The following is a 13803-nucleotide window of genomic DNA, read 5'->3' on the forward strand; positions in this document are numbered from 1 at the left end:
TGGGGTCTGAGACTTGGCTTGGGCTTACTCCAGCTGCTCTGGACTCAGTCTGGTTTGGGATACTGTTGGCTTGCTTCTATTGTTTTCACCATGTGTGGTTCTCTCTTTCTCTCCCTCTCTCTGTGCAGTGTTTTTTTGGCTTTTTTCAATTGGGTTATTTGAGTTTTTGCTTTGTGGCTGCCTATAAACAGACAAATTTCAAGGTGTATAATTTATACTTTTTTTTGATAATAAACGTGCTTTGAATCTTGAATCTTTGATGTTGAATCAAGGATGAACATTGCACAGAACCCCTGTTCTTGATCAAAATCATTCCACGAGACCTCTTGCCTGAAAGAGCAGGTTTTACAATGGTTTAACCTCTCATTTCTTTGAGTATAGCTTTCCCTCAGTTCTGCACTGTTGGCCTAGATTTCTGTATTTGAGCCTTTGGAATGTGTCTAGAATCTAGAAACCACAAACTTCTGTCTGAAAAGTGAGCATAATTTCATCTTAGTTGTAACTAGAATTTGGCTATGACAAAAACTGTATCGGTTGCTCCGTGAAATTGCAATGCTTTTCAGGTTCAAATTATATTTTTCCTTTAAATCATTTTAAAGGCAAAGTAATAATAAATAAAACTAATTAATAGTTAATGAAACTAACCATTTTCAATGCGGTCCTACATAGGTGGTTGCTCAAGAAAGTTCATTCACTTGAGCGTTCAGGATAAGGTAGTAAATTGAATTTGATGTTGGGTTCACGGGAGAAGTCAAAGAGTCATAGTAGATGGTTGCCTATCTGACTGGACACCTGTAATTAGTGGTTTGCCACAGGGACCGGTGCTGTGTCCATTGCTGTTTGTCAACAATCCAGAGGGTAATGTGGTGAACTGGATCAACAAATTTGTGGGTGACACAAAGATTGGTGGCATAGTGGACAGTGAGGAAGGCTATCAGAGGATGCAGTGGAATCTGGAGCAGCTGGAAAAATGGGTTGAATAACGGCAGATGAAACTGAATGCAGACAAGTATGAGGTGTCGCACTTTTGAAGGATAAACCAGGATAGGAAAGTGTTTGCGCATTGAGGTGTACAGTAGAACGAAGGGATCTGGGAATACAGACCCATAATTCTTGAAAGTGGTGTCACAGATGGATAGGATGGTAAAGAGGGTGTTTGGTACTTAGGCCTCGTGAGTAAGAGTAGTGAGTCCAGGAGTTGGAATATTATCTTGGAGTTGTATAAGATGTTGGTGAGTCATAATTTGGAGTATTGTGTGCAGATCAGGTCACCTAACTATGGGAAAGATAATTTACAAGGATATTGCCAGAACTTGAGGACCTGAGTTATCGGCAAAGGTTGAATACGTTAGGACTTTATTCCCTGAAGCATAGGAGAATGAGGGGAAATATTATAGAGCAAAATTACAAAATTAGCTGGCTTCTTCCATTGAGTTGAGACTAGAACTATAAGTTGCCAACAAAAATGATACATGCAGGTTCGAATTCAACATTTAAAAGAAATTTCAATAGGTACCTGGACGGGAAGGGTACGAAGGGCTATGGTCCGAGTGTAGATAGATGGAACTAGGTTGATTAATAGTTTGACATGGACTAAATGGCCCAAAAGGACTATTTCTGTGCCTTATTGTTCTAAAACTCTGATTCTAATTTGATCATCATAACATCTTTTGCTAAAGAAGCATCTGAAATTATTTCTCAAATGGTTTTAAGAGTTGGAAAAGATGTCTTAAAATTTGGTAAGAAAGATAGATTGAGATTTGTAAAGGTGAATGGAAAAGGGGAATGAATTGATGAGGGAGTTGGAAAGTGTATGAGGTAGAGGACTGCAAGCTCTGCCTCAATCTGTGCAAAGAGCAAACAGTGGAGGAGATTATAAAGACTGGTGGACAGGTTTTGGAGATACCTATAGATATAACCAGGAATTGTGAAGGGATGTGTTATATAATGCTGAGCCAATTGTATATGGTATCAGCAATAAAGTTTTGCCTTTGTTGTGTTCCTAGGTAGATGAATGGTCAAAAAGTAGTAAGTCGATCGTGAATGCATTTTTGGTGTCTGGGGTGCCATCACTAATTTTCTTTGAGCTGCTGCCATGAACTACTGAGCTTCTTCTGGTTAAGGTTCTCCCACAGTGATGTTGGGCAGTGAGGTGCAGAGTTTACATCTGGTAACAATGTCTCAAGTATAGATGGTGTGCTGCATGGAGGGGAACCTACAGATGGCGATGTTCCCATGTAACTATGGTCCTTATCCTCCCAGCTAGTAGAGGGTGATGTCTATGGAGTAGCCTGCATGAGGTAAGAGTCGATTTTGTAGATGTTTCAAAACTGTGTCCGTTTTATGCTGGCAATGAAGGGAACGAATGTTAAAAAAGGTGATGGAATGACTGACAAGTGGGCTGCTTTGTTCTGAATGACGTTGGGATTCTTGAGAGTTCTTTTTTCTGTATTCAGCCACGTAAGTGAAGAATTTTCTATCATGCTGCTGTATCTTTTGGATGATAAAGGCCTTGAGGCCTCAGGGTATCCATCATTTGACCTGCCTTGAAGTCAATTCTAATCTCACGACATCTATAATTCATCTCTGTGGTCAATGGACCAAGACCTTGATGAGATCTGGAGCTGAGTAGTCTTGGATGAAACCTGATATCAGTTTTAAAGTATCGGTGACGAAGTGTAGCTTGACAGCAGTGTCGTCTACAGCTTCCATGAATTCGCTGGTGGTTGCAAGGAGGTTGGACAAAGATTAGCCAAATGATTTTTTTGTCCCACGTGGGTAATTTTTCAGATTGTTGTCTACTTGAAGCAGCTTGACTACAGGTGCAGCTAGCTTTGGAGCACAGATCTTTGGATGATGTCTGGTCCTGTAGGATTTGCTATAATGAGTTTCTAGGTATCTATCACATTGAAGTGAATTGAATTAGCTGCAGATTGGATTCTGTCAAGGAAGGATCTAAAGAAGAAGACAAGCTAGATCACCTGTTTGGCATTTCTAGCTGAATATGGTTGCAAATGCTCAAATAATTTTTAAGCTCTCTCGTATTAATGAGAGCATAAGGATATTCTTGGACCCACCTCCTCCTGCTCGTTGCTTAATTGTCCACCATCATTCACAAATGAAATGTGATAGCGCTGGAGACCTTTGATCTGATCCATGGCTTCTAAGAACACCTACTTTGTCAATCGCATGCTTTTTTCATTGTTTTGCACCCTTTTCCTATTTAGCTCCTTCTCTAGGCAGAGTGCGATGACATTAAGCATTACGCCATCATGTTTGGGTACAGTTTTCAGTGGGTGAGAAAAGAATTTGTGAAAGTGGATGTTGATAAATATGATATGAGATCTGAAGCTTATTTCATGATGATACACTTCTGAATGGTGTGGTTCAATTTAAAAGAGTGGCTAACAGGAATATGGTGGCAAAGTTTGATCAAAGGTTTTCAGGTTGGAGCATACATAAAGATTTGATGTTGAATGATCAATCTGATATTATGGAGGTGACTAAAAAGCTACTTAAATTGATAGAAAGATCATATTGTGCATAATCAACAAGTGCTGAAGAGCAGTCATGGGGAGATGGGGCAATAAGAAGGCACTCTCATGTCACAGAGGTGGACAACTGGCTCTTAATTGAAGTTCAATAAAAAACTGAAAAAGAAAGTGTCAAAGTTAAGTAACACACACAAAATGCTGGAGGAACTCAGCAGGCCAGGCAGCATCTATGGAAAAGAGTACAGTTAGTGTTTCGGGCCGAAACCCTTCGGCAAGACCGGAGAAAAACAGCTGAGTAGATTTAAAAGGTTGGGGGGGGGGAGGGGAAACACCAGGTGATAGGTAAAACCTGAAGGGGGAGGGATGAAATAAAGAGCTGGGAAGTTGGTGAAAGAGATACAGGGCTGGGGAAGGGTGAGTCTGATAGAAGAGGACAGAAGGCCATGGAAGAAAGAAAAGGGAGGAGCACAAGAGGGAGGCAATGGGCGGGAAAGATAAGGTGAGAGAGGGAAAAGGGGATAGGGATTGGTGAAGTGGAGGGGGTATTACTGGAAGTTTGAGAAATTGATGTTCATGCCATCAGGTTGGAGGCTACCCAGACGGAATATAAGATGCTGTTCTTCAAACCCAATTGTGGTCTCATCATAACAGTAGAGGAGGTAATGGATAGACATACCTGAATGGGAATAGGAAATGGAATTAAAATGGATGGCCACTGGAGATCCTGCTTTTTCTGGCGGATGGAGCATAGATGCTTGGTGAAGCGGTCTCCCAATCTACATCAGGTCTCATCGATATTCAGGAGGCCACACCAGGAGCACCAGACACAGTATATGACCCCAACAGACTCACAGGTGAAATGTTGCCTCACCTGGAAGGACCTGTTTAGGGCCCTGAAAGGTAGTGAGGGAGGCAGTGTCGGGGCAGGTGAAGCACTTCTTCCGCTTGCAAGGGTAAGTGCCGGGAAGGAGATTGGTAGGAAGTGACAAACGGACAAGGGAATTGTGTAGAGAGTGATCCCTGTGGAAAGCAGAAAATGGGGGAAGGGAAGGGGAAGATGTGCTAGGTGGTGGGATCCCATACGAGAAAATTATACTGAATTACTGCACAGAGGGTCAGTCTGATATCCCTATTTTTTTCTGCCAAAGTTTATTATATACGGTGCTTCATTGTATCAGCAGTTCCACATCTTAATGCATCCTGCACATAATTTGGAAGGACTTTGGTGTTCTTTACTGGTCAATGCGCTCTTTTCTCATCATACTTTTATTAAATGTTACATGGAACGGTGTAACACAGGAACAGGCCCTTCAGCTGCGATCCCTATGCCAACTACAATGCCAATTTAAATTCATCTCTTCCTGTACATGGTCTTATCCCTTCAAACTCTGCTTTTTCATGTCTTTGCGTGCTTTTGTATCTGCATCTTTCACCCTGACATCATGTTCCAGATGCATATTCTCTGTGTAAATAAAAACTTGCCTCACAAATCTTTCAACTTTTCTGCTCTCACCATAAATCTATGCCCTCTAGTATTGGGCGTTTCCAACTTGGGAGAAAGACTATATCTACCATGTCATTTCCTCTCATAATTTTATATACTTAAATCAGGTTGTTCCTCAACCTTTGATGCTTCAGCAAGAATTGTACTATAATATTGTGTATTTATTCCAAAAAAACAGATTGCCTCAGCACTATTAATGAGCAGGTCTGATAATTTACTGGTGACTTCTGGTCAATGTTCCTTCTATGTATTTTTTACAGGTGCACAGATCAACCATTGCTCTAAACACAAAATTTTTTACACAGCTTGAAAACTGTGATATTTAAAATGAGAATTGAAAAATCACATCAGATTTTATTTATTAATCGAAGGGTATAATGAAATACAGTACAACAAAGAAAATCATTCACATTTCATAAACTTTTTCTCGTCTGTGCAATTCCATTGTCTATAAACACAGTCCAGATTAATTTTACATCCAGATGAAAGACGCTCTTAATCCTCATTAGATCATCCAAATGTTCCACTTCTAGTCTGCTTCTGGATTTACATTTGATTGAATTCATGAGACTGAATCCACGTTTGCAGTCAGCACTAGAAGCTTAAAATGTTCCAATGATGTCAACAAGCTTTGACAGTTTAAATTCTTCATTTTTAAACATGTAGCTCAACTATCAATGAATGTCTTAATTGAACCAGTCTTAACTTTCTCAGAAACTACACATTTGGAATCGCAATATAGCTGTGATACTTTTGAGGCAATGCTCTCCTTCTGTATAAAAGAAAATTCTACAGCTACGTCAACGAAGGCTGTGTTCACGGGAATGTTTCAGTTACTGTGTGGTGGTGCACCCGCACAGCTTAGAGGGAACAGTTTAATTGGTAAATTGATTTTTTAAAAATAGCAGTCGGCTTAGTGTTTAATTGAGTTTCTCCACTCCTGCTTGTAATTTGCCGTTGTGAAGCATCTTTACTGATTCCTACAGTGAGAGTTGAGCAGAAGACATTAGGTAGAATCTGATCTTTCATCAACTATATTGTCAAAACTGGCCTTATTTTTACCTTTCTGTCTCCTGCCCCTGTTGAAATTGGCTAACTAGTTGAAAATAAAATATTAATATTTAATATTCTTCATCAGTATTCATTACAAAAATTATTACCTAATTTTTGTAGTTTTTGTTTGTTCAAAAGACAAAGAACTTTTACTGCCTTTTCATCATTACCAGAAGTGATGAAATTGTACTTTTTGTCGTGCCAGTCTGCAGTTTATCTTTAAATGATTGCAAGTTAGTTGTCAAGCCCCTTCCCTTTCCACAAGAAATCTAGGGAAAGTGAAGTATAAAATTTCTGAGTGTTTTTGTGTAGCCTAATTCTGCTACAGAGGGTAGCACTGCATTTCTCTTAGTGTGTGATGCTATTGAAACAAGGAGCTTTTCCAATGGCGATATTATAGCAGAATGCTTCTAAAAATGTTCATGTGTATGTAACTTTTGAGTCATGATATTAAAAAGTATCTTGAAAATATGGTTCTGTCATCAACATTAATGCCTATTTCCATGCCGGCTTTAACCTGAATAGATTTCCCTTGAGAGGGAAAAGCAAATAAGATCAAAAGAAAGTTTGATCATAAACAAGTTCTACTTTTCACTAAAAATTATATTAGAGGAAAATGAACCTTTCATTTTAAAATATTGTGTGTACATAAAACCCCCAAAAAACATTGGTCCTTTGAGGGGAGTTAGCTGCCAGAAGGGCAAGTATGACAGACTTATAAATTAAAATCTGCTGCTTAATGAAATCACCTCTGTATGTGAATGCTTACAGTGTTTGGCTTCAGGTGTAAAAGTGCAAATTGTAAAGAGATGGTGTATGTGACGCTCCTTTCTGAAGCTTGGCTCTTTATTCAGGAAGTGAATCCACTGCACAAGAAGTAATTTTTCCATCCACTTCTTGCTTATGAATTGTGGATTGTCAAAGAATTTAATTTAAAAGAAAAGGACTTGTGACATATCCCTTCGGAATATTATGTAGCATTGAATGACGAAGTAGGAGTTGAGTTGATTTGTGAGTTTTTGATATATCCCAAAGGATTTACTAGGAAACTCAAATAGTCTGTTGAAATTGCACTTCGATTGTCATTCTCCATACCTACCAGAGTATTACATCCAGCAAATTGCTGCCAAATCACTGGCATCAGTCAACAGGCCTCTTCATGCTACTTAAGACACCAAAATCTTATTTATGCCGTCAAAAGAAATAATGATAGACATTTTGCTAAATGGAACTTGTCGGGCAAAAAAAAACTGTGACAAGTAAGATATAAGAAGTTGCTTTTGGATTCAGCACGTTTTTTCTGCTTTTACCCATTGTTATTGTCCAAATACAAGGCGATGCCAGTTGTAATGTCCCACTGTTGTCTGAGGTGGCATAGTAGCGTGGCAATTAATGTATTGCTTTCCAGCACCAGTGATCCAGATACATTTCCCTCCAGCGTTTGTGAGGAGTTTGCAAATTCTCCCCGTGACTGTGTGGGTTTCCTCCCACATTCTAAAATCGTACAGGTTAGGGTTTATTATATTGTGGCCACACTATATTAGCACTGGTAAGATGGCGACACTTGTGGGCTGCCTCCAGCACATCCTCAGACTGTGTTGATCGTTGATGTAAAACAGCTTATTTCACTGTATATTTTGATGTACATGTGACATATAACACGTGTTTGATCTTTAATATGTTGAACTCCCTTCACTACTGTAAGCAACAGGAGAGATGTCCAACCAAATCTGACATAAATCTCCAGTGCAGATATATGAGAGCAGCCTTGTAGGTTTTAAGGAGTTTCTTAAAAAGGAAAATAGCTGTGAAGGTGTAATTCTGAAGCTTCGGCTGAGACAGGTTAAACGAGGATTGCTGTCATTGCTCTTGTAGGTTAACAGACGTGTAACAATTAGTTTTGGAGGCTGAGCTGTGTTCTTTACTCCATTTGGTTACAGTACCTAATAACTACTTGGTTCTGTCAGCTGCATTGGTGGTGGCATTACTGAGAGTCCCTTAATGGTTGACGTTTAGGCCCACACATATATACTCTTATTCTGGTAAGATGACAGAACACTCATGCAGAGGCTTCTGTCTCAAGACCTCGATGAACATTAAGAACTTAAAGTACTGCAAGTTACCCCATCAGAGAGTTGCTTGATGGTGGAGAACCTGAAGGACATGGATGTGTATGGATTGTGCTGCTGCCTGCGGCAGAGAATTGGAGTCAGTGCACCATGCAGTCTAACAGCGAGTGATGGCCTTGGTCGCTTCTCTTGTGATCGCGAGACCCTGTTGGACATTAGTACTGTGGTACGCTGCAAGTCCGATTCACAAGTTTGTTGGCGAATGGCGAGGGTGGGGAAACTGCACGGAGTTGTAGAGAGATCTAGGCCTCAGACCACAGTGTTGCCTGTTTGCAGCCACCCAGGGAGAGGCACGGAGTTGTGCGCTTCACCGGGGTGCTGGAGGCAGTGTGGCACAGTGTCCATGCTGGAGTCAGTGCTGCGCTCCAAAGTTTGTTTGGCAGAAGACGAGCTGTATTGTGTTCCACTGCAGGCTGCTGCAACATTAATGGACTCGGGGATTTGGATTACATTTTTGACTATATTTTACTGATATTTTGTAGTGCTTGCTATCTTAAATATGCCATATGTACTGTGTGTGACTGTTGGTACTGTGTTTTGCATCTGGGCCCTGGAGTGATGCTGTTTCATATGGCTATATTCACGGATATTCACATTTGGTTGAATGACAATTAAACTTGAACTTGAACTCTGGGTTTGTTTTCCTCTGAACTTCTCCTAGATCATAGTCTATGTTGATGACGACAGAATAGAACCAAGATTAATTGATATGGTTTTGTGAAGGGAGATTATGTCTCACAAATCCTGGGTTTTCAAAGTAAATTTGTTATCACAGTACATATATGTCACCATTTACAACTCAGAGATTAATTTTCTTGTGGCCATACTATATAAATCTAAAGAATAATAACCAAACCAGGATCAATGAAAAACCACACCAACTTAGGAGTTCAACCAGTGTGCAAAAGACAGCAAACTACAAATACAAAAAGAAAAAAAAATAATAATAAATATATGAACAATAAATATTGAGAACATGAGATGAAGAGTCCTTGAAAGTGAGTCCATAAATAGTGGGAATATTTCAATGATGGGGCAAGTGAAGATATCGCCTTTGGTTCTCAAGAGTCTGATGGTTGAGGGATGGTTGTTCCTGAACCTAGTGGTGTGAAACCTGAGGCTCCTGTACCACCTTCCTGATGGCAGCAGTGAGAAGAGAGCATGTCTTGAGTGGTGGGGATCACTGATGATGGATGCTGCTTTCCTGCAATAGCATTTCATGTATAGGTGCTCAGTGGTGGGGAGGACTTTACCTGTGTTGGACTGGGCCATATCCACTACTTTCTGTTGGATTTTCCATTCAAGGGCATTGGTATTTCCATACCAAGCTGTGATGCAGCCAGTCACTATATTCTCGACTACACATCTATAAATGATATATGATCTAGAAGTTTTAGGTCTGCTGAATTTTCTCAAACTCTTAAGGACGTAGAGGCACTGCTGTGCATTGTTTGTAATTGGACTTGTGTGCTGGGTCCAGGACAGGTCCTCTGAAATAATAATTCCAAGGAATTTAAAGTTGGTGACCCTCTCTGCGTCTGATCCTCTGATGAAGGCTGCTCATGGACTTCTGGTTTCCTCTTCCTGGAGTCAATAAAAGGGGAAGTAACTAAGAAATGTAATGAAGTCAGAGCAATCGAAGTAGTTTACAAGGACTTTATAAATCCTACATAGGATACAGGACCAGAAGATTAAAGCCCAAGGAATCAGAAATATGTTGGCAAACAGATCCAAAATTGGCTTGGTGATGGGAGGCAGAAGGTAGTGGTGGGTAGGTGTTTTTCTGAGTGGAAGTCTATCGCAAGTAGTGTAATAAAAGGATTGGTGTTGGGATTTTGTTAGTTGTAATTTTTATAAATAAATTGAATGGAAGAGAAGCCTTGGGGTGTGTCCATAATCCCATGTAAGTGGTGATTTCAGTGGACAGAATAGTGAAAAGGGCATTCAGTGTGGTAGCCTTCAATGTCCAAGACATTGTGTGTTATGTTTCAGTTGTACAAGACTTTGGTTTGACTGCATTTGGAATATACTGTACAGGTCTGATCTCCACAGTACAGGATTGATGTGTTGACAATTGAGAGAAGGGAGAAGTGATTACACCAGGATGTTGCCTGGAATGGAGGACTGCAGTTAGGAGAGATTGCACAGAATGGGTTTATTTGTTCTCACTGGACTGTCAGTGGCTGAGGGGTGGCCTTTTAGACATTCATAAAGTTGTGAGCGGCACAGAGAGGACAGGGATATCTAAAACTAGAAGGTTCATTGAAAGTGAGAGGGGAGCAATTTAAATGAGATTGAGGGGTAAGTTTTTCATATATGAAGTGGTGGTTATCTGGAACAAACTGCCAGGGTAAGTATTAGAGGGAGAACCAATTACAGGCTGACTACCCCTTATTCAAAATTCCAAACCCAAAAACTTCTGAAATCCAAAACAAATGGAAACTCCACAAGGTGCTGGGAAAGTTCCCAGGCCATGTGCAGATCTGTGTGCACCACAGATAGTTCTGAGAGGTGACCTCACATATATAATGAACAGAAGTCAATAAAAACTACATAAAATGAAAGATGAAGATCTTGATCGTGTACTGAAATTGTGGTTCTTCAGCATTGGAGTAGCATTTGCAATTCAATGATATGCTGATCATGAAGTAAAGATCTATCACGACAAACTGAAAGCTGACGATGATTGTGAATATTCAGCCCGCTGGTTGCAGAAATTTAAGAAAAGGCACAGCATTAAACTTTTAAAGATTTGTGATGATAAAGTGTCTACTGATCACAAAGCAGAAGAGAAATTCATTGATGTGTTTGCCAAGATTGTTGCTGATGAAAATCTAACATGCTGAACAGCTGCATGAATGCATATGCATGATGAGCAAGTCTAAGACAACGACTGCTTAGCAATAGCACAGATCCAGAGTCTGGATGATGGTGATGCCAAAAAGCCACTGACTGTCCACCTGGACATCTGAAGTAGTGACAACTTACTTTTCTGATGGCTCAAGGTGCACATTATTGTTTCATTTAAAGGTACATTTAATATCAAAGAAAAGTACACAATGTACATCCTGAAATGCTTTTTCTTTGCAACCATCCACGAAAACAGAGTGCCCCAAAGAATGAATGGCAGTTAAATGTTAGAACCCCAAAGCCCCCGCCCAGCTCTCCTCCCTCCCACATGAAAGCACCAACTAAGCAACAATCCCCCCTCCCTCCCCCCATCAGCAAAAAATAGCATCGGCATCTACCACAGACGCGGACTTGCAGTACTCCAAAGAGTACTCGTTCACCCGTTATACAACATACCACAGTATCTGTCTGTCTGTCTCTCTCTCTCTCTCTCTCTCTCTCTCTGTGTCTCCATTTCACTGCGAGATGGGAGGCATAACAAACAACTTGCTGGTTTACAATGTTAAAAGTCTGTTGTGTGGTTTTTTTCCGAGCTCTGTGTGCAAAGATCTCAGATCTCTGGGCACCCAGCTAGAGATCTTCCGTCTCCCATGACACACCGATCTCCTGCTGGGACGCCGGCCTTCGATCCGCCCGTCTCCAGAGCCACGGGATCCTGGGCCTCCGAAGGCGAGCTGAGCTCTTAGGCCTCATCCTTGGCATATCGAATAACAGCCAGCCGTGAAACCCTGAGAGTGGGTCCCATTCTCACAAAGAACTGAAGTCAGGATGTAACTCCAGGTCAGGGTCTTCAGAAGAACACTGAAAGGGAACAATAGAGATTTTAAAGATGGAAATGGAGCTGTTTCCGAAGATGCAAACAAAGGAGTCGCCATTTAGTGCCGTCATAACTAAGTTCCACCCTCTTCAACATTATTAAAAATATCAAACTATCTTCAGGATACATGTATAAGCTTTATATGTAATGTAAATGGATTTCAAATTTAGACTTGGGTCCCATCCCCATGGTATCTCATTTTGTAGTTGCAAATATTCCAAAATCTGAACAAATCCAAAGTCCAAAACACGTCCAGCCCCAAACATTTTGAATAAGCAGTGCTCAACTTGTCCAACATTTAAAAGGCATTTGCACGGTTAGAGTCAGCTAGAAAACGAGCCCTTCGACCCAGCTCATCCATGTCTTAATGACCTGTCCTAGTCCCATATGCCTGCATTTGTCCCTTACCCCTTTTAACCTTTCCTATCCATGTACCTATCTAAATGTCTTAAATATTGTAATTGTACCCACATCTACCACTTTCTCTGACAGCTTGTTCCACAACATCATAGCCCTTTGTGTAAAGCTCTCGTCTCCTATCTGAGGTCACCTCTCAGAACTATCTGGGGTGCACACAGATCTGCACATGGCCTGGGAACCTTCCCAGCACCTTGTGGAGTTTCCATTTGTGATGTCAAGTAAGAGCTCAAAAAAACGTTCCTGATTTCAGAGGTTTTTGGGTTTGGAATTTTGAATAAGGGGTAGTCAGCCCGTAATTGGCCCTCCCTCTAATACTTACCCTTGCAGCTTGGTTCAGATAACCACCACTCCGTATATGAAAAACTTAATCTCGTTTAAATTCCTCCCCTCTTACTTTCAATGAGTCTTCTAGTTTTAGATATCCCTGTCCTCTCTGTGCCCCTCATAACTTTATGAATGTCTAAAAGGTCACCCCTCAGCCACCGACAGTCCAGAGAGAACAAACAAACCCATTCTGTGCAATCTCTCCTACTGCAGCCCTCCATTCCAGGCAGCATCCTGGTAAAATCACTTCTGCCCTCTCTCAATTGTCAACACATCAATCCTGTACTGTGGAGATCAGATCTGTACAATATATTCCAAATGCAGTCAAGCCAAAGCTGAAGCATAACACCCAACTCCATTTAAATCTGTTTCCTTTCACCTTAAACCCTTACTCCCAAGTTTAAGGCTCCCCTACTGTGGGGGAAAGACTGTAACAATCCATTTTACCTTTGCCCCTATAAGGTTAGCACCCAGCCTCCTGTGATCCAGAGAAAACAGTCCCAGATTTAGCATGTGTAGCATGGTGACCAGAACCACACAAAACACCAAGTATTGTCTCACTAATGTCTTTTACAGTCTTAATGTGCTGGACCTTCTCAAAGGCCATGCCAAAATTCACTGTTCTGGGCTCATCTGTCCATATGGTCATCTCTTCAAAATAAAATTTCCAATCAAATTCATGAGATGCTATTTCCCACGCACAAAGCCACGCTGACTATCATTGCCTTCCAAGTGCAGATGGATCCTTTTCCTCAGAATCCCCTCCAGTAAAGTTTCCACCCCTGATGTTAGAGTCACTGGTCTGTAGTTCTTTGGCTTGTTTTTGCAGCTGTTCTTAAATAAAAACATAACTTTGGCCATCCTCCAATCTTCTCATGTCTCACCAGTAGCAAAGGAAGATACAAAAATCATTGTTCAGTCCTCTCTGATTTCTTCCCTTTTTTCTCACAACATCGTTGGATAATCTTGGTCATACCCCAGGGGTTTGTTCACCTTGATGTGCCTTAATACCACCAGTATCTCCTCTTTTGTAGTTGGCAATGTTTCAGTGCATCACTGTTGTCTTTCCCATATTCCCCAGCATGCATGGCCTTAGGAGAATTGTTACTAAGATTTTCATATGTTCATATTGTTCATAAAATATTCTCTGGT

At 40.8% G+C, this 13803-nt stretch overlaps 1 protein-coding gene across 2 annotated transcripts in view; it reads left to right on the forward strand.

Moving 5' to 3' along the window:
* pdss2 (prenyl (decaprenyl) diphosphate synthase, subunit 2) overlaps window positions 1-13803 on the forward strand; it is a 221227-nt gene that overhangs the window by 75919 nt on the left and 131505 nt on the right. The gene's annotated exons all lie outside the window — the stretch shown is intronic.

This window comes from Hypanus sabinus, chromosome 10 (genome assembly GCF_030144855.1).
Source record: "Hypanus sabinus isolate sHypSab1 chromosome 10, sHypSab1.hap1, whole genome shotgun sequence".
Classification (NCBI taxonomy): Eukaryota; Metazoa; Chordata; class Chondrichthyes; order Myliobatiformes; family Dasyatidae; genus Hypanus; species Hypanus sabinus.